General features: G+C 42.6%; 1 pseudogene; it reads right to left on the reverse strand.

Annotated features, from left to right (window-relative positions):
- Window positions 1–3,472: 3,472 nt before the first annotated feature.
- On the reverse strand, window positions 3,473–9,324 carry LOC139412406 (adhesion G protein-coupled receptor G3-like; annotated as a pseudogene).
- Between the last annotated feature and the right edge of the window lie 10,805 nt (window positions 9,325–20,129).

Consider the following 20,129-nt stretch of genomic DNA (forward strand, 5'->3'; position numbering starts at 1 on the left):
CAGGGTTTCTCCCAGCTAGAGCTGTGTTACTTTTCTCTGAGAGCACAGAGAAAACAACACTTTAACCTTCTCATCAATCTGGAAGTTACAGCCCCACACAGTCATTGGAACATTGGGAATAGTGCTTAAATTGATCTTGAAATTAAAAACATTAATACGATACATTGTTATCTGCCTCGTAACATACTTTGCTCTGTCTCTGTGCTCGGTGCATTTCCTTTGGGTGAGGCACGTGGTGTGATTTGGGGAGACCACACTAAACAGGACATATTAGGACTATAGTTTTGTGTGGACTCAGTGCCTGGGACCCTGATGTAGGTATGCTATGAGCATGTTGCCATTGAAACCCCTGTTGCATGAATTCCTTTAAAAAAATGCCATGTGTGTCCTGTAATGTTTGTGGTATTAACATTTTGCATTTTTTACTATAAAAAAAATACACTGTAAAGACTGGTTGTGGCTTGTTTTTGTCCTGCCTCATCACATTATCATTTCAATATCGGTGTATTTTTTTTTCTTCATTTAACTAGGCAAGTCAGTTAAGAACAAATTCTTAAATTCTTGATTTTTTTATTTTTTACAAAAGCAATATGGGCATTTCAATAATGAAACAAAAATAATTAGGGGAAAAAAGCAGAACAGAAAGTTTAATAAATAGCTAAACTTACAAAAACATATCTATATATATATTATATATATATTTTTATATATATTATGAGTACAATGTTTTGCTTAGATTCAATCAGATTATTATTTATTTTTTTCATCTTTATTTAACCAGGTAGGCCAGTTGAGAGCAAGTTGTCCTTTACAACTGCGACCTGGCCAAGATAAAGCAAAGCAGTGCGACAAAAACAACAGAGTTACACATGGGATAAACAAACGTACAGTCAATAACACAATAGAAAAATCTGTATACAGTGTGTGCAAATGAAGGAGGTAAGGCAATAAATAGGCCAATAGTGGAGAAGTAATTACAATTTAGCAATTTACACTGGAGTGATATATGTACAGATGATGATGTGCAAGTAGAAATACTGGAGTGCAAAAGAGCAGAAAAACAAACATGGGGATGAGGTAGGCAGTTGGTTGGATAGGCTATTTACAGATGGGCTGTGTACAGCTGCAGCGATCAGGAAAGCTGCCCTGACAGCTGACGCTTAACGTTAGTGAGGGCGATATAAGTCTCCAACTTCAGTGATTTTTGCAATTCGTTCCAGTCATTGGCAGCAGAGAACTGGAAGGAAAGGTGGCCAAAGAGGTGTTGGCTTTGGGGAGTGACCAGTGAAATATACTTGCTGGAGCGCGTGCTACGGGAGGGTGTTGCTATGGTGACCAGTGAGCTGAGATAAGGCGGCACTTTACCTAGCAAAGACTTATAGATGACCTGGAGCCAGTGGGTTTGGCGACGAATATGTAGCGAGGACCAACCAACGAGAGCATACAGGTCGCAGTGGTGGGTAGTATATGGTGGGTAGTTTTGGTGACAAAACGGATGGCACTGTGATAGACTGCATCCAATTTGCTGAGTAGAGTGTTGGAGGCTATTTTGTAAATTACATCGCCGAAGTCAAGGATCGGTAGGATAGTCAGTTTTACGAGGGTATGTTTGGCAGCATGAGTGAAGGAGGCTTTGTTGAGAAATAGGAAGCCGACTCTAGATTTAACTTTGGATTGGAGATGCTTAATGTGAGTCTGGAAGGAAAGTTTTCAGTCTAGACAGACACCTAGGTATTTATAGTTGTCCACATATTCTAAGTCAGAACCGACCAGAGTAGTGATACTAGTCGGGTGGGTGGGTGGGTGCGTGCAGCGATCAGTTGAAGAGCATGCATTTAGTTTTACTAGCAGTTAAGAGCAGTTGGAGGCCACGGAAGGAGTGTTGTATGGCATTGAAGCTCGTTTGGAGGTTTGTTAACACAGTGTCCAAAGGAGGTGCAGAGCTGTTGGCCGGGGTTGGGGTAGCCAGGTGGAATGCATGGCCAGCCGTAGAGAAATGCTTATTGAAATTCGATTATCGTGGATTTATCAGTGGTGACAGTGTTTCCTAGTCTCAGTGCAGTGGGTAGCTGTAAAGTCTCCATGGACTTTACAGTGTCCCAAAACTTTTGGAATTAGTGCTGCAGGATGCACATTTCTATTTTAAAAAGCTAGCCTTTGCCTTTTCTTAACTGTGTATTGTTTCCTGACTTCCCTGAAAAGTTGCATATTGCGGGGACTTTTCGAAGCTAGTGCAGTACGCCACAGGGTGTTTTTGTGCTGGTCATGGGCAGTTAAGTCTGGAGTGAACCAAGAGCTATTCTGTTCTTTGTTATACATTTTTTGAAAGGGGCATGCTTATTTAAGATGGTGAGGAAAGCACTTTTAAAGAACAACCAGGCATCCTCTACTGACGGGATGAGGTCAATATCCTTCCAGGATACCCGTGCCAGGTCGATTAGAAAGGCCTGCTCGCTGAAGTGTTTTAGGGACGTTTGACAGTGATGAGTGGCGGTCGTTTGACCGTGGTCCCATAATGGATGCAGGCAATGAGTCAGTGATCGCTGAGATCATTGTTGAAAACAGCAGAGGTGTATTTAGAGGGCAAGTTGGTCAGGATGATATCTATGAGGGTGCCCATGTTTACGTATTTGGTGTTGTACTAGGTAGGTTCCTTGAAAATTTGTGTGAGATTGAGGGCATCTAGCTTAGATTGTAGGACGGGGTGTTAAGCATTTCCCAATTTAGGTCAGCTAGCAGTACAAACTCTGACGATAGATGGGGGGCAATCAATTCACATAGGGTGTCCAGGGCACAGCTGGGAGCTGAGGGGGGTCTATAACAAGCAGCAACAGCGAGGGACTTATTTCTGGAGAGATGGAGCTTTAAAAGTAGAAGTTCGAAGTGTTTGGGCATAGACCTCTACAGTAGATTGCAATTCCACCCATTTAGGAATAACTGGCAGCTTGTGCTCCTAAGAAAGTCCAACCCTAGGATACAAGGGTCCTGCACAACCGCTACCCACACAGGGTCCTGCCCCCTACTGTCAGTCATTATTCCCTTCCGTTTCATGGGTGCCAGCTCACCTGTGACAGTGCTGAGCTGAACAGTTGTGGGCTCAAACTGAGTCCAACCTGGCACAATATCCGACCTCACCAGGGTTACTGTGGACCCAGTGTCCACCAGGGCAGAGCAGGGCACCCCCTCCACAGTGACATGACAAAAGTCCCCAACACAGCCTTGCTCCCCCGTCCGTGCCAGTGCTGACATAGAGCCATTTCCCTGAGCTCTGGGGGACATGGGGCAATCCTGGCGCAGATGGCCTGGCTGGCCAAACACCCAGCAGACCATGGGACCAGGGCGTGTGTTTTGTGCCACCTCTAGCGACACGGCACGAATGAGTTCAGTAATTTCAGCCACCCATGCAGGCTTTTCCGGCCCTGGGCTGCTCTGCACCACAGCCCGCACAGTGGGTGTCTCCATGCACCCCCACCTAAGTCCCAGCCCACACGAGCTCCCTCTCCAAAGCCATCTCCAAGGCTATCTGAAATGACTCAGGATGAGCCAGCTGGGTCTGTATGCGCAGCTCCATAGGAGAGAGCACTTGTATGAACTGGTCCCGTGCTAGCTCGCTCTGCACAGAGGGGGGCATGTGAGCATATGCCCGCTGAGAGAGGCTCTCAATGTCATTAACTAGCACCCGTAGCAGCTCTCCAGGCTGCCTGCGTCTATTACACATTGTTCAAAGCGCTTCCCAATCCCCCTTACCGGATTACTTCGGGGTCTTAACAGATACAGATGCAGTCGGGGACAGGGCGCTGCCATGTTTGTTTACATCCTGAGCTCCAGCCTCTCGTCACGCAGCGTCGACGTCACCCATTCGGTCCGCCCCCCAGAATCTGCGCGAAGCACAGTTGACAAAGCACTTATTATGCCCGCTTCAGCCGCCATCCTTCTAGCACTTTCCCTCAAACGGCCTCTGCCCTCCCTTTGCCCAGGCGCCCCCATCTGCAAGATCCTCCGACATCCATGCACATGCACCTCCTTGGCCATAATCGTCCCCTGCCTCCTCCTTCACTTTCGGATTCCCTCAAAGCATTTTCAACCTCCGTTCTCCACGCAACGTTTGCTAGTTATGGTAGTCAGCTAGCTAGCTGGCTAGTATTTATCAACGTTTTTACTTCTGACACCAATGTAATGCCCTGGCTAGATCATAAATGAACAAATGTCCAGACAAACAGCATAACTCATAACACACAGCTGTCTGTGCAGGTCGCTATAGTATTATTATTAATGCGACTCAGGACATCCAATGGCAATGTCCACAAGAGGTATAAATCCGGGAACTGTTTGCTGATTTGACATCCCCAATGCAGTTACACCTCCGATATCTCCCAAATAAAAATAAAACAGCTCTGCAGTTGTCAGAACTCATTGAAACTGGCCCTAATCTTACAAGCAAACCTGGAAACACATTTTTTATTAGTTTTGTGCTTCAGCTGGATGCATCTCGGGGTTGAACACACTTCAGTGGTTACCGTGGAGATAGATGCCTATTCTGGCCAAGTTAACGTAGAAACAGGAGGTTGTAATAAGCGGTTTTGACTAGATATAAGTGACTTTTCGTAGCAGGTTAGGAGAGCATTTTAGCTAGCCCTAACCCCTTTTCTAAGCATGTTGACTGAATTACAAGAGCTGCTCTTGAAAGATGATAAGTCTGGCTTTGTATACAATAGTGACACCCAGTGGTGTAATATACCCAAGCTCCTGACCATAGACCACAGTATCAGACTGGGTTGTTAATCCTGTATCAATGCCACAACAGGACATTACCTACAGTGTTTTATAATGGCATGCCTTTACCTACTAGATCTACGTACAATTACATTAAGAGCAAAACACTAATTAAATAGAAACATTCAATTATCATGATGAGCTTTTATCCTTGAATTTACATGGGATTGTGCTCCTGTACACAGGACTACTGTGTATGTATGTGTGCATGTGTGTACCTGATGTGAATGAGAATAAGGGCTGTATCTTATCTCACCATGGAGAGAGTTGATGGTGCAGAAGATGTAGAAGGCTGTCTCCCTCAGGGGGCCAAACTGGAAGAGCAGGACCCCCCAGGAGACCCCCCCAGGAGACCCCCAGGAGCCAGGCCAGACCCAGCAGACTGAGTACTGTCCCCCTGTTCATACCCAGTCAGTTTTTTTTACAGAGAGAAAGGAAGTCATTGGTAATATGAAAACACATGGAATTATCATTATCATGATATTACTTTCATTTTAACAGCACCACCGTCTTGCTGGTATATTCTGTATTCTCCATATTTGCCATAACCAACAATTATGGTAAATACTATGCCAGGTATTCCTGAAAGAGATTACGAACATTTTCATTTAATTGCCACAGAGTTAAACACCCCATCCTACCAGGCCCAGTTTGAGAAGGTATCTGTTGACGTGGATGTTGAAGACCCGGATGATGAGCAGATAGAGGTGGAAGCCTTCCAGGGAGAACCAGGTGAGGGTGCACAGCAGAGAGTAGTGGGTGGCTGCTGCCGTAGCAACACACAGGCCATGGACACCAAGAGAGGCTAGGCTGTCATTGATGAGGAAGGTTAGGTTGAGGCACAGCAGCGCCACACACAGGAGATGTGGATGCACAGGGAATCATCAGATTTACCCCTTCTGGGGGAAGAAGTTATGATTAAATCTAATGTTAAATCTAACAATATAGTACATCTAATTTTTATGGCATTTCCTATCTAGGTTTCTTTTGCTTCCTCATTGGGGTCAGGTTTCTGTAAAAGCACTATGCGACAACTGCTGATATAAAAAGGGTACTTTGAATCCCAAAACTTGTTTTTCCAACGAGGATGTTCTTTTTGAATTGCATTGTGAGTGGTGGCTAGTTATTTGCATGTAGTGAACATAAGTATTAGCTGTGTCAGCCAAGTGTCAGTATAGAGACAAGTAGAGTCGCAATTCAACAGCTCAGATACAAGAGGTATGTGGCAGGGTCTACAGTCAATCAAGGATTACAAAAAGAAAACCAGCCCCGTCGCGGACCAGGATGTCTTGCTCCCAGACAGACTAAATAACTTTTTAGCTCGCTTTGAGGACAATACAGTGCCACTGACATGGCCCGCTACCAAAACCTGCGGGCTCTCCTTCACTGCAGCCGACGTGAGAAAAACATTTAAACATGTTAACCCGCGCAAGGCTGCAGGCCCAGACGGCATCCCCAGCCGCGTCCTCAGAGCATGCGCAGACCAGCTGGCTGGTATGTTTAGGTCCACAGACGACGCAATCGCAACCACACTGCACACGGCCCTAACCCATCTGGACAAGAGGAATACCTATGTGAGAATGCTGTTCATCGACTACAGCTCAGCATTTAACACCATAGTACCCTTCAAACTCTTCATCAAGCTCGAGACCCTGGGTTTCGACCCCGCCTTGTGCAACTGGGTACTGGACTGCCTGACGGGCCACCTCCAGGTGGTGAGGGTAGGTAACAACATCTCCACCCCACGGATCCTCAACACTGGGGCTCCACAAGGGTGCGTTCTGAGCCCTCTCCTGTACTCCCTGTTCACCCATGACTGCGTGGCCATGCACGCCTCCAACTCAATCATCAAGTTTGCGGATGACACTACAGTGGTAGGCTTGATTACCAACAACGATGAGACGGCCTACATTGAGGAGGTGAGGGCCCTCGGAGTGTGGTGTCAGGAAAATAACCTCACACTCACACTCAACATCAACAAAACTAAGGAGATGATTGTGGACTTCAGGAAACAGCAGAGGGAGCACCCCCCTATCCACATCGATGGTACAGTGGTGGAGAAGGTGGAAAGTTTTAAGTTCCTCGGCGTACACATCATGGACAAACTGAATTGGTCCACCCACACAGATAGCGTTGTGAAGAAGGCGCAGCAGCGCCTCTTCAACCTCAGGAGGCTGAAGAAATTCGGCTTGTCACCAAAAGCACTCACAAACTTCTACAGATGCACAATTGAGAGCATCCTGTCGGGCTGTATCACCGCCTGGTACGGCAACTGCTCCGCCCACAACCGTAAGGCTCTCCAGAGGGTAGTGAGGTCTGCACAACGCATCACCGGGGGCAAACTACCTGCCCTCCAGGACACCTACACCACCCAATATCACAGGAAGGCCATAAAGATCATCAAGGACAACAACCACCCGAGCCACTGCCTGTTCACTCCGCTATCATCCAGAAGGCGAGGTCAGTACAGGTGCATCAAAGCAGGGACAGAGAGACTGAAAAACAGCTTCTATCTCAAGGTCATCAGACTGTTTAACAGCCACCACTAACATTGAGTGGCTGCTGCCAACATACTGACTCAACTCCAGCCATTTTAATAAGGGAATTGATGGAAATGTATGTAAAAATGTATTACTAGCCACTTTAAACAATGCCACTTAATATAATGTTTACATACCCTCCATTACTCATATCATATGTATACGTATATACTGTACTCATTTAAACTGCTGCATCTTTCTGCATCTAGCCATCATTATGTAATACATGTATCACTAGCCACTTTAAACTATGCCACTTTATGTTTATATACCCTACATTACTCATCTCATATGTATATACTGTACCCGATACCATCTACTGCATCTTGCCTATACCGTTCTGTACCATCACTCATTCATATATCTTTATGTACATATTCTTTATCCGTTTATACTTGTGTGTATAAGGTAGTAGTTGTGGAATTGTTAGGTTAGATTACTCGTTGGTTATTACTGCATTGTCGGAACTAGAAGCACAAGTATTTCGCTACACTCGCATTAACATCTGCTAACCATGTGTATGTGACAAATATAATTTGATTTGATTTAGTAGAATCTGATCTGAGGTGGATGAGGAGAGCCAGACACAGCAAACAGAGGGATATTCCACAGCCCACCCTGGACAACAACGTCAGCAACCACACAGAGGAGGAGCTCAGACTGGCACTGGAGCCACTGACCGGTGACTGCCGTCAACAAAACACACAGTGGCTAGATCACACGTTGGTTGAGAGTTTCATTTAAAGGATCAAAAGAATGTTAAAGTGAGGTCACAACATATTTTAAGAGTTAGGTTAAGAAGTTATTTCTCACCATAAGTACAGCGAAGAATGAAAGGTGGTTACAAGAGCACACTGTTTCACTTTCCTTTGTCTCAGTGACACATCCAGAGGAATTCCAATGTGCAACAGTATCTGTGTAACAAAGAGATACAGTAAAACATTTTCAACATTTCATTTAGTTGTATATAGTGCATCATAAAACTCTTGTTTCGTGAATAAATAATACTACCATTTTCAACATCCCAGAACACACACGTAAGTGATTTGTTTTCCTATCAGAGAATACATTAGTCACTGTCCTATTCCAATCCACACCACAAAATGTACATGTGAACATAAATTATTGAGGCTGTAAAGACATTTTTGTATTGCAGACAGGAAAATAATCATAATAATAATAATACAAAAATAAATTAAAACGAGACTGTGATGGTTGATTGTGGTGTGAATATGCACTGCTCACTAACCAGTGATGCATATTCCGGAAGAGGAACTTGACCTGTATATGGCTAGTGAGGCCTGAGATGTCCTCTCCGTCATCGATGGCCACCACTCGGCTGTTTAGGAGCTCATTGTCGTTCTCCCCCACCTAGTCAAGGATACGAAGAGAGAACAGAACTTTACATTGTAACTTTACATAGATGACAGAGATAAGTGGTTCTTTCCATGAAACTGTCAACGTCCCCAAATCCCATTCAAATCCCATTCATGCAAATAGAGCTACTTTCCATAGCAGCCTGTCACATTGCAGTTTAGGCTTCATTCAAATTTGCACTGATAACATCAGTGTATGTTAATACCAATCTGTTGTCACTACATGATTCACATACTGGAGTTAAAATGAGGATGTACCACAGATGTTTTTCTGTGCTTTGCGTGACATGAGGATGTCCTGAAATATGTAAATGTATGTTATGAGTGCAGGACTGTTTCATTAGTAATCTCTGAGATGTTGTGGTTGTTACTGTTGTTTTACCGGGAACATGCTGTGATGCTCAAACCAAAATACTCCCAGGTTAACTTCCTCTGCCGTGTCTCCCAGGAAAACACGTAAGGCCTCAGTAGGAATCTCTAACCAAATGTCATCCATCTTCTCCAATGTGGCCTGGTGGAGATGGAGAATGAGTTATACATGTGATTACTGACTATCTCCCCATTTTGCAATTGAACCCACTCTCTCTGCATCCCTCTCATTCGTTGCTTACATTGTTGGTGGAGGGTAGAGCCATTCTAAACTTTAGCAAATTGTTTTTCTGATGTGATGTCACTGAGACTTTGATGCTGTCTACGACCACTTTCTGAGATCCCTGCTTGGTAATGCTGTGAAATGTGCTGTTGTAATGAAATAAAGAATCACAACTCAGAAAAATAATGCCAAAAAAAGATGCCATGAAAATATGTTAAGTTGTCAGTCAAATATTGACATAGCTCAAATGACAGTAAAATACATGTGAGTCCTAATAAGTGGACAACTATTTCATGGAATGCAACTTCTGGCAACATTATACTGTTTCTTCCTTTCCTTTACATTTTCTGTTCAAGTTATCAGAGGTTAGGTCATTATCTTTATATTTCCATTCAACAATCACAATCACATGCTGTCAAACTGTATAAAAACATTTCATTGGTGATGGTTGTGATTTTATTTTTTAGCGCTGTTCTGACTTAGATCTGTTATAGTGATAAAGGTCCATTGATCCACACAATTCTTTAGAGGCATTTCCTTGCAGTTTTCATAATTTGGCTGCATGATGTTGATGAGTCTGTAAGCAGAGAACAGAGTTCTGGGTGTTGGTCAAATCAACTTACACTGAATGGAAACGCATGCTTCATTATGGTTCATTCATGACAGTATGAGACTAGATAATCTAAACATTAATGTATGAAGAGTTTCATTCCAAAATGCATTATATCCCTTTTCAGAAATGTCGGTAAAAAATTCATCTTGTGAAAGATATAGAGCTGTTCTTTTTCATTTTACCATGACATGGGCTAGTGAAAAGACAGCCATGAGGTTGGTTGAAATACAGTATATTGGAAGGTTATTTTATTTTAGGGAGACAAATGTTTTGTGGCAAAACGCTATATTACCTTTTCAAATAACAGAACAATATAAAAAGTATCCCAATTGGGTTTCAAACAGTTACAAATAAATGATCAATACATAGCCGAAATAAATATACAAATAATACATTTAATAATACAATAATACATTGTTTTTATCTAACATCACCTAGCCAATGTATTTTATGCAGAGTGAGCAGCTGTTAATGGAATTTATAGCTTTAAAGGAATGATTAGAATACTCCACTCAGAAACCATATAATTGTAGAAATTGACTAGAATCATAAAGTTATAATTAATGATGTGTGTAGTTTTAGCCAGTCAGACAATATGTCTATTATAGTGTCTTGAGCACAGACTGTCTGAACAAGATTCGGGGCCGACCTTGGCTAGGGGCCACTGAGAGATTGGGGAGAGGACAGGGAGTGATTATCACTGTGTTTTCATGGTCCCTAATCTTTGTCGGCTGGGTAGCAGGACATTGTGTGAATGTGTGCGTGAGAAGCAAGTATAAAATAAATTGTTTTGTACAACAGGCTAGCGCGCTCTCGTAAATACATTTTCTGACTATTGAAGCTGGGCCTCCGTCTGATTCATTTCAACCAGTTTCTTACAAATTCTGGGTTTCAGGCTGAGTAAATCATTACATTGGGTTTATGAACATTGAGAACCTAATTCTCGTGACAGCAGGGTGTAAAGTGTGTTCTTTTTTGTTCAAGCAACTTTTGGAACAATTTAATGGGGGGAGGGGGGGTTTACAGGTTTTTTTGTTAGGATAAATCAGGGGAAGCTTTTTCAGTTTGATTATATAAACTTTAGGCAATGATATAAGGACATTGAAAGTCTGTCGGAATTAATTTGACGGTCAAGGATGGATTACTTCTTATTGTTGGAGTGACACAGCCTGCTGTTCGTTTGCAGCCGATAGGCTATTGTTAATAGGTTGTTTCCCTTCACGATAAACACTACAAATGTCGGCTCAATCGGATATTACCCTAAAATGGATGGAATTGAATCCAGCTGTAAAATCTAGATTCAGGGCTGGATTCAGTTGGTATCACCCAAGATTATCTGTCATAGCCTAGTTTGGTGATACAGATTGAATCCAGCCCTGAATCTAGACCTAAACCAGGGGTTAAATTAAAATAAACATCTGATGTTTTATGTTCCGAAGTGTGGAAAAAGTATTTAGAGAAACCTAATTTACAACTGAACAGCCATAGAATGTTGCAGTGTCATGTAAATGTATCATTATACAGAAACCTCAATCCCAACTCTCTAAATACATGGCTCTAGATATAGCAGTTTTGGATATGACACTAAAAAACATTGGGTTGTTTGTTCAACCCATTCACTGGGTTACAGGCATTGGGTCACTTAGTTGGGCTGTTTTACAAAGAGCAAGGTTGGGTTGTTAATGCTGGGTTATTGATGTTGGGTGATTGAGATTTGCCCAGTGGGTGGGTTAATTCTCCCACCAAATCCAGAAGATCAAAGTGATCCGGTAAGCTCATCAATGAGGATTGTTGCAGCTGTGTAGCAAGTCTACCAGACAGTGCAGCCTGCGCTGAGTGGAATTGCAATGTGCAAGGTGTTGTAGCTGACCAAAAACTGTGAGTAAAAAGCTAGAAAGGCTAAGATAGCTAACATTACTAATTATCCATTCAGGTTAAATAGACCGATCTATAATAATGACATACTGTATCTGTCGTTGACAATTTTAGACAATTTTAGCAAACAACCCCATGCCTGCTATCTTGAGCTTGAGCCAACAAGCTATTTTCCTGTGCTGCGTGGTAACAAAAATTTTAGATTTTTGTTGAAGTTTGGCTAGCTGGCTATGTCAGTAGCTGTAGCAAGCTTGTCTTCTGTAAGCCTAACATTACTGTGCGGTGCATTCTTTCACACCAGGTAGGTAGCTAAATAATTTAGCCTAACGTTAGACCCGTTAGTTACGTATAGATTTTACTAAGCTAGCTAGGCCTATTCCCTGTCTGAGTTAATTTAACATGGTTGTAGCTAGTTGGCAAGCTTATTATTACTCAGGCTATTATAGTGGTTCAGTTACTATATATTTTACTTGTTGCCTAAATGTTTCTGAGTTAGCTAGCTAGCTGGCTAGCTAATCAGTCTGGATCCAGACAATTACTTTTGGGCAGCTAACATTACAGTGCATTGAAAATATTTAGACCCCTTGAATGGGGAGCGTTGCTGAACAGCCTTTTTCATGTCTCTCCAGATATGTTCATTTGGGTTCAAGTCCGGGCTCTGGCTGGGCCACTCAAGGACATTCAGAGACTTGTCCCGAAGCCACTCCTGCAATGTCTTGGCTGTGTGCTTAGGGTCATTGTCCTGTTGGAAGGTGAACCTTCGCCCCAGTCTGAGATCCTGAGTGCTCTGGAGCAGGTTTTCATCAAGATCTCTCTGTACTTTGCTCCATTCATCTTTCCCTCTCCTGACTAGTCTCCCTGTCCCTACCACTGAAAAACATCCCCACAGCATGATGCTGCCACCACCATGCTTCACCGTAGGGTCGGCCAGCTCTGGGAAGAGTTTTTGTGGTTCCAATCTTCTTTCATTTAAGAATGATGGAGGCTACTGTGTTCTTGGGGACCTTCAATGCTGCAGAAATGTTTTGGTACCCTTCCTCAGATCTGTGACTTGACACAATCCTGTCTTGGAACTCTACTGACAATTTCTTCGACTTCATGGCTTGCTTTTTGCTCTGACATATACGGTCAACTTTGGGACCTTAAAAAGACAGCTGTGTGCCTTTCCAAATCATGTCCAATCAATTGAATTTACCACAGGTGGACTCCAATCAAGTTGTAGAAACATATCGATGATGAGCAATGGAAACAGGATGCACTTGAGCTCAATTTTGAGTGTCATAGCAATATATTTCAGTTTTACATTTTTTTAAACATTTGCAAAAATGTCTCTAAACCTTTTTTTTGAACCTTTATTTAACTAGGCAAGTAAGTTGAGAACAAATACTTATTTTCAATGACGGCCTAGGAATAGTGGATTAACTGCCTGTTCAGGGGCAGAATGACAGATTTGTACCTTGTCAGCTCGGGGATTTGAACTTGCAACCTTCCGTTTACTAGTCCAACACTCTAACCACTAGGCTACGCTGCCGCTTTGTCATTATGGGGTAGTGTGTATAGATTTGAGGAATATTTGTTATTTAATCTATTTGAGAATAAGGCTGTAACGTTACAAAATGTGGAAAAGGGGAAGGGGTCTGAATACTTTCCGAATGTAATGTATAGCTAGATACATTTTTTTAAATGAATGGAGTGTCTCAATTGTTCATCCAAGCTTAGGCTATCCATTTTGACTCTCCACCAAAACTGGGTTAACATTGTCTTTGTCCCCCACCGCCCAGATACAAAAAACCCCACATTGTCCTGAAAGTGTTTCTCCCACCACCAGTGTACTGCGTGCAGGAAGCTACATATTGAAATGAAAGTAGTCTCTCCAACGTTTATCCATTTTGGCTGTCTCCTAAAATCTTGTTATGTCTTTGTCCCCGAGGTACTAATTTTCCTTTTCTGCTAAACATTCAAAGTGTAATGAGTACTTTGGGTTGTCAGGGAAAATGTATGGAGTAAAAAGTACAATATTGTCTTTAGTAATGGAGAAGTAAAAGTAAAAGTTGTGAAAAATATACATTGTAAAAGATACCCAGAAAAACTACTTAAGTAGTACTTTCAAGTATTTTTACTTAAGTACTTTACACCACTGCTCAAATGTTTAAATATATATATTTCTAACTAGGCTGAGAAGAACAACAATGCATTGGCAGGTCAATTCAAGAAAAGGCAATCTGCGTTGATAATGTTTTGGGCCTATAGCCTACTGCACAAACCTCATTACTACAGTAGTGTTTTTAATAGGTTAATGTTGTATAGGCTTACATTTTTTTAAGTCAAGCATAAAACATTTACGGTAGATCTCGGCTTGCATTTTGACTCAGTGGTCTCAACTCAAAAAAGGTTGGTGACCACTGACATAGCCCAACAGTGCTTGGTTAAAAAAATTGGCATATCACGTTTTCAACCCAATCTCCAAATAAATCTGCAACCTGTGGTGTGACTGCGGTAACATAATTACGCCATGGCTGGATGTTTTAATTATGCCATATGTTGCCATATTTTAGCTGTCAAAAGTACACCATTGCTTGACATTTTAATTAAAACAAAAAAAAATGAGTGGTTAGCCAGAGTCTGCGGCTTAAAATCAGTTCAATGTAATCTACGTAATCCCTAAAACGTATTAATTATCATGAGGGCCATAAACAATAACAAATAATGTAGCATACTTCAAGAAAGGTTAAAATATCAAATTTCTGGTAAAAATAGTTATAAATTGTTGAGGTGTAGTAACTTTTGAGGACACATCCTCAACTGCACTGTACAAATAGGCTAAAAATATGACATATTTTATGATGTATTTCCTATTCAACAAAAATATGAACAAGGCTTGAAATTACTTGTATGCTTTCTAAATATAGTATAATCAAATTATAAAACGACTAACTATAAGATTTCACCTTCCTTATAAATGTAAAATACATGTTGTATGCTTAGTGGTAGAGAAAATGTGCATACAGTGGGGCAAAAAAGTATTTAGTCAGCCACCAATTGTGCAAGTTCTCCCACTTAAAAAGATGAGAGAGGCCTGCAACTATGACAGACAAAATGAGGAAAAAAAATCCAGAAAATCACATTGTAGGATTTTTAATAAATTTATTTGCAAATTATGGTGGAAAATAAGTATTTGGTCAATAACAAAAGTTTATCTCAATACTTTGTTATATACTCTTTGTTGGCAATGACAGAGGTCAAACGTTTTCTGTAAGTCTTCACAAGGTTTTTACACACTGTTGCTGGTATTTTGGCCCATTCCTCCATGCAGATCTTCTCTAGAGCAGTGATGTTTTGGTGCTGTTACTAGGCAACACGGACTTTCAACTCCCTCCAAAGATTTTCTATGGGGTTGAGATCTGGAGACTGGCTAGGCCACTCCAGGACCTTGAAATGCTTCTTACGAAGCCACTCCTTCGTTGCCCGGGCGGTGTGTTTAGGATCATTGTCATGCTGAAAGACCCAGCCACGTTTCATCTTCAATGCCCTTGCTGATGGAAGGTTTTCACTCAAAATCTCACGATACATGGCCCCATTCATTCTTTCCTTTACACGGATCAGTCGTCCTGGTCCTTTTGCAGAAAAACAGCCCCAAAGCATGATGTTACCACCCCCATGCTTCACAGTAGGTATGATGTTCTTTGGATGCAACTCAGCATTCTTTGTCCTCCAAACACGACGAGTTGAGTTTTTACCAAAACGTTCTATTTTGGTTTCATCTGACCATATGACATTCTCCCAATCTTCTTCTGGATCATCCAAATGCTCTCTAGCAAACTTCAGATGGGCCTGGACATGTACTGGCTTAAGCAGGGGGACATGTCTGGCACTGCAGGATTTGAGTCCCTGGCGGCGTAGTGTGTTACTGATGGTAGGCGTTTGTTACTTTGGTCCCAGCTCTCTGCAGGTCATTCACTAGGTGCCCCCGTGTGGTTCTGGGATTTTTGCTCACCGTTCTTGTGATCATTTTGACCCCACGGGGTGAGATCTTGCGTGGAGCGCCAGATCAAGGGAGATTATCAGTGGTCTTGTATGTCTTCCATTTCCTAATAATTGCTCCCATAGATGATTTCTTCAAACCAAGCTGCTTACCTATTGCAGATTCAGTCTTCCCAGCCGGGTGCAGGTCTACAATTTTGTTTCTGGTGTCCTTTGACAGCTCTTTGGTCTTGGCCATAGTGGAGTTTGGAGTGTGACTGTTTGAGGTTGTGGACAGGTGTCTTTTATACTGATAACAAGATCAAACAGGTGCCATTAATACAGGTAACGAGTGGAGGACAGAGGAGCCTCTTAAAGAAGGTCTGTGAGAGCCAGAAATCTTGCTTGTTTGTAGGTGATTAAATACTTATTTTCCACCATAATTTGCAAATAAATTCATTAAAAATCCTACAATGTGATTTTCTGGATTTTTTTTCACATTTAGTCTGTCATAGTTGAAGTGTACCTATGATGAACATTACAGGCCTCTCTCATCTTTTTAAGTGGGAGAACTTACACAATTGGTGGCTGACTAAATACTTTTTTGCCCCACTGTATTTTCTAAAGGACTCTCTTGATGAAAACATCTGCCCCCATCGTTGTGAATGTCTCACAGAGCTCTAGCTTGGCTTCCTGAACTCAATAGGAACCTGCCTTTCATCTCATATGAATATTGTCCATCTTTAAAAACAAATTGTTTTTTGGTTTAAAATCAATTAATTATTTTAGATGAATGGATATAAATCGAACTCAGAATGTGCTAGTGATGAAACTACACTCTCCAGCTGCTCTACGGTGTAAGGATTGCAGCCATGTGCTTTGTCAGTGGTTGTGATGTAGGGTTCAGACAGAAGTTGATTGGCAGTTGGAAGAGTTTATGAAATGGTACTGTAACTTGGCTTTGGCTCACCTTTTCTATGTTTTTTTTCCCTTCACATGAAATATTGACTTCTTCCTAAATATTTGGTCACATGATACATTTTATGTATGTTTTCCTTGAAACATGGCTGGCTCAACTGACCTACCCCACTCTCCCCTAAGCAAGTTGTCCAAAAAAACAGATTTTCACAAAGTCAAATTCATTTATTGTGTTATGGGTTTCATATTGCTTGTATCTAAACCAAAGAAGATAATTTTAAGATTGTTTTATACATCCGTTTTGGTCTATGTAAAGTACAGCTTATGCCTGCCAGGATCCAGTTGCAGAGGGAGGTGTTTAGTTCCAGGGTCCTTGCTTAGTGATGAGCTTTGAGGGCACTATGATGTTGAACGCTGAGCTGTGGTCAATGAATAGCATTCTCACATACAGTTGAAGTTGGAGGTTTACATACAACTTAGCCAAATACACTGCTCAAAAAATAAAGGGAACACTAAAATAACACATCCTAGATCTGAATGAATGAAATATTCTTAATAAATAGTTTTTTCTTTACATAGTTGAATGTGCTGACAAAAACATCACACAAAAACTATCAATGGAAATCAAATTTATCAACCCATGGAGGTCTGGATTTGGAGTCACACTCAAAATTAAAGTGGAAAACCACACTACAGGCTGATCCAACTTTGATGTAATGTCCTTAAAACAAGTAAAAATGAGGCTCAGTAGTGTGTGTGGCCTCCACGTGCCTGTATGACCTCCCTACAACGCCTGGGCATGCTCCTGATGAGGTGGCGGATGGTTTTCTGAGGGATCTCCTCCCAGACCTGGACTAAAGCATCCGCCAACTCCTGGACAGTCTGTGGTGCAATGTGGAGTTGGTGGATGGAGCGAGACATGATGTCCCAGATGTGCTCAATTGGATTCAGGTCTGGGGAACGGGTGGGCCAGTCCATAGCATCAATGCCTTCCTCTTGCAGGAACTGCTGACACACTCCAGCCACATGAGGTCTAGCATTGTCTTGCATTAGGAGGAACCCAGGGCCAACCACACCAGCATATGGTCTCACAAGGGGTCTGAGGATCTCATCTCGGTACCTAATGGCAGTCAGGCTACCTCTGGCGAGCACATGGAGGGCTGTGCGGCTCCCCAAAGAAATACCTCCCCACACCATGACTGACCCACCGCCAAACTGGTCATGCTGGAGGATGTTGCAGGCTGCAGAACGTTCTCCACAGCGTCTCTAGACTGTTACGTCTGTCACATGTGCTCAGTGTGAACCTGCTTTCATCTGTGAAGAGCACAGGGCGCCAGTGGCGAATTTGCCAATCTTGGTGTTCTCTGGCAAATGCCAAACGTCCTGCCCGGTGTTGGGCTGTAAGCACAACCCCCACCTGTGGACGTCGGGCCCTCATACCACCCTCATGGAGTCTGTTTCTGACCGTTTGAGCATACACATGCACATTTGTGGCCTGCTGGAGGTCATTTTGCAGGGCTCTGGCAGTGCTCCTCTTGCTCCTCCTTGCACAAAGGCGGAGGTAGCGGTCCTGCTGCTGGGTTGTTGCCCTCCTACGGCCTCCTCCACGTCTCCTGATGTACTGGCCAGTCTCCTGGTAGCGCCTCCATGCTCTGGACCCTACGCTGACAGACACAGCAAACCTTCTTGCCACAGCTCGCATTGATGTGCCATCCTGGATGAGCTGCACTACCTGAGCCGCTTGTGTGGGTTGTAGACTCCGTCTCATGCTACCACTAGAGTGAAAGCACCGCTAGCATTCAAAAGTGACCAAAACATCAGCCAGGAAGCATAGGAACTGAGAAGTGGTCTGTGGTTATCACCTGCAGAACCACTCCTTTATTGGGGGTGTCTTGCTAATTGCCTATAATCTCCACCTGTTGTCTATTCCGTTTGCACAACAGCATGTGAAATTTATTGTCAATCAGTGTTGTTTCCTAAGTGGACAGTTTGATTTCACAGAAGTGTGATTGACTTGGAGTTACATTGTGTTGTTTAAGTGTTCCCTTTATTGTTTTGAGCAGTGTACATTTAAAAACTCAGTTTTTCCCAATTCCTGACATTTAATTCTAGAAAATATTCCCTGTTTTAGGTCAGTTAGGATCACCACTTTATTTTAAGAATGTGAAATGTCAGAATAATAGTAGAGAGAATGATTTATTTCAGCTTTTATTTATTTCATCACATTCCCAGTGGGTCAGATGTTTACATACACTCAATTAGTATTTGGAGGCATTGCCTTTAAATTATTTAACTTGGGTCAAACATTTTCGGTAGCCTTCCACAAGCTTCCCACAATAATTTTGGCCCATTCCTCCTGACAGAGCTGGTGTAACTGAGTCAGGTTTGTAGGCCTCCTTGCTCGTACGCGCTTTTCCAGTTCTGCCCACAAATTTTCTGTAGGATTGAGGTCCGGGCTTTGTGATGGCCACTCCAATACCTTGACTTTGTTGTCCTTAAGCCATTTTGCCACAACTTTGGAGGTATGCTTGGGGTCCTTGTCCATTTGGAAGACCCATTTGCGACCAAGCTTTAACTTCCTGACTGATGTCTTGAGAAGTTGCTTCAATATATCCACATAATTTCCTGCCTCATGATGCCATCTATTTTGTGAAGTGCACCAGTCCCTCCTGCAGCAAAGCACCCCCACAACATGATGCTGCCACCCTCGTGCTTCAAGGTTGGGATGGTGTTCTTTTTTTCCTCCAAACATAACAATGGTCATTATGGACAAACAGTTATTTTTTTGTTTCATCAGACCAGAGGACATTTCTCCAAAAACTACGATCTTTGTCCCAATGTGCAGTTGCAAACCATAGTCTGGCTTTTATATGGCGGTTTTGGAGCAGTGGCTTCTTCCTTGTTGAGCGGCCTTTCAGGTTATGCTGATATAGGACTAGTTTTGCTGTGGATATAGATACTTTTGTACCTGTTTCCTCCAGCATCTTCACAAGGTCCTTTGCTGTTGTTTTGGGATTGTGTCACGACTTCCGCCGAAGTCGGTCCCTCTCCTTGTTCAGACGGCGTTCAGCGGTTGACGTCACCTGCCTTCTAGCCATCGCCGATTCACTTTTCATTTCCCATTTGTTTTGTCTTTGTTTTACACACCTGGTTTCAATTCCCCAATAACTTGTTCATTATTTAACCCTCTGTTTTCACCATGGTTTTTGTGCGTGATTGTTTTATGTATGTTCGGTCCATTATTGTGGGCTCGGTATTACGACATGTTATTGGAATATTTGAGTAAAGTTACTTGTGTTACTCATCTCTGCTGTCCTGCGCCTGACTCCTTTGCACCAGCTACACCCAGACCACAACAGATTGATTTGCACTTTTCGCCTCAAAGTACGTTCATCTCTAGGAGACAGAATTGCATCTCCTTCCTGAGCGGTATGATGGCTGCGTGGTCCCATGGTGTTTATACTTGCGTACTATTGGTTGTA

This window comes from Oncorhynchus clarkii, chromosome 6 (genome assembly GCF_045791955.1).
Source record: "Oncorhynchus clarkii lewisi isolate Uvic-CL-2024 chromosome 6, UVic_Ocla_1.0, whole genome shotgun sequence".
NCBI lineage: Eukaryota > Metazoa > Chordata > Actinopteri > Salmoniformes > Salmonidae > Oncorhynchus > Oncorhynchus clarkii.